Source organism: Electrophorus electricus, chromosome 3 (assembly GCF_041902795.1).
Source record: "Electrophorus electricus isolate QZ-2024a chromosome 3, ASM4190279v1, whole genome shotgun sequence".
Lineage (NCBI taxonomy): Eukaryota > Metazoa > Chordata > Actinopteri > Gymnotiformes > Gymnotidae > Electrophorus > Electrophorus electricus.
The window spans coordinates 40,161,991-40,163,785 of NC_137499.1; the positions used below are offsets into that span (position 1 = coordinate 40,161,991).

The 1,795-nt window shown below is 41.0% G+C and overlaps 1 protein-coding gene across 3 annotated transcripts in view; it reads left to right on the forward strand.

Moving 5' to 3' along the window:
- The window catches only part of prkcbb (protein kinase C, beta b), a 96,192-nt gene extending 94,812 nt beyond the window's left edge, over positions 1-1,380 (forward strand). For all 3 annotated transcript variants that reach the window (XM_035526403.2, XM_081711581.1, XM_081711582.1), the window contains one exon: positions 1-1,380. This exon is cut by the window's left edge and continues 798 nt beyond it. The gene's annotated coding sequence lies outside the window, so the exon portion shown is untranslated.
- The last annotated feature ends 415 nt before the right edge of the window (positions 1,381-1,795 follow it).

A 1,795-nucleotide genomic window follows, 5' to 3' on the forward strand; every position in this document is an offset into this window, starting at 1 on the left:
ACAAGTTCCAGAATCCTGACGCGGCAGGATTAGATTCGGCTGAACGGAGCGAGTGTTTTGCAATACAGAATTTAAACAGTGCATAAACCTGTAACTATGCACCTAGAGAGAAATAAGATATTTCATGTTTCACTGAGTGACTTTAGTGTGTGTTTGCTTCCTTCCCTGTGATTCAAAAAGCTTAAATTAGCATGATTACAGTAGTTAGCTTATCCTCGGAGTTCAAGTCCTGGAGGCTCAGCCACACGGCTGTGACGTTCCCCAGGCGCTGGGTCCACATTAGCCACATATAGCAGCATCAGCTGAGCGCATGGCCTTTGAGTGCTGATGAATCATATGCTTTTGTTTGGAGTATAAAACATATGTAGGGACATTCTGGAACATTCTTTAGCTATCTTATCATGCTCTTCTAAAATAAACCATTAATAAGGTTTCTCATCACTACGATGCTTATAGGTTTGGTTCCCAGTAAACTGTACATTTCTGTATATTATTTAGAGGTCCAGATAAGTGCTTAAGTGTTTTTTTTTTGATGTTTGTCTGAGTATGTACATTTGTTCTAAAATGTTGTTTCAGAGACATAAGAATGCTCTCTGCTCAAAATGATGCGATATGACTTTGAGATTAGAAGCACATAAATCAATAGATGTGTCTTTCTTAGTGTTTCAATCATCCATTCCACCCCTGAGTCTACCACTCTTTTTCCCTGTAGTACAGTGTGTGTGTGTGTGTGTGCGCACGTGCGCGTGTGTATGAGAGTGAGAGAGAGTATGTGTGTGTGTCTGTGTGAGACAGAGAAAGCTTTATGTGTGTGAGAGAGAGAGAGTGTGTGTGTGTGTGTGTGTGCGCGTGCGTGCGTGCGTGTGTGTGTGTGTATGCGTGCGTACGTGTGTGTGTGTGAGAGAGAGTGTGTGTGTTTTGTGTGTGTGTGTGTGTGTGTGTGTGTGAGAGAGAGTGTGTGTGTGTTTTGTGTGTGTGTGTATGTGTGTGTGTGTGTGTGTGTGTGTGTGTGTGTGTGTGTGCAGGGGTACTGTCTCTATGGTGACGTATAGTAATTAAGTAACCTTCTTTTAACACCCTTGTGCATCTGAGCACAGACACTGTCCCATCATGTCCCACAATGCTCCTTGGCTGCATGGGGGGAACCGCTCTGGAACAGTGAAATAAATGTCAAATATCCGATGACCCAGTGAACTGAGTCACGGTGAGGGGACTCTGCCTGATTATCTGAGCAGTTTTACCTGATAAGGACACCGTTCAGATCTACAATATGGCCGACTTGCAGGAACACCGGGGAGACCCTGGAAGGACCTCTACGACCATCCTAACCACAGAACGGATGTGTTACTGTTTGTTTCTAATAAATATATTAAAAATGAACTCATCTCTTTTCTCTTTTGTGTGTGTGCCTGTGTGTAAATGAGGGTATTGTTGAAGGAGTCATTTTATCTCTAGATCTGATATGCTTTCATAATTATTGTTGTTGAGTCACAGAAGGATGCAACAACCCAACCAGTGTGGTTTCCTTCCGTCTTAAATCTTCTTACTGCAGACATGCCTGATTGCAGATTAACTGGCTACAAGATAATAATTCCAATTAATTAACAAGATTCATAATAATAACATTTTTGTATTCATATACAAAGTTTTCACTCCTGTTGGCAAGTTTATATAACAATAGTAATCAAATTCTGTGTTTAAACATGTAGCAAAAATATTTTATTTGGTAATCCTTTTCTTCTGAAGGACACTGCAAAGAAGTAACCTACTGTTTAGAAAACCCATTTAACAGGTG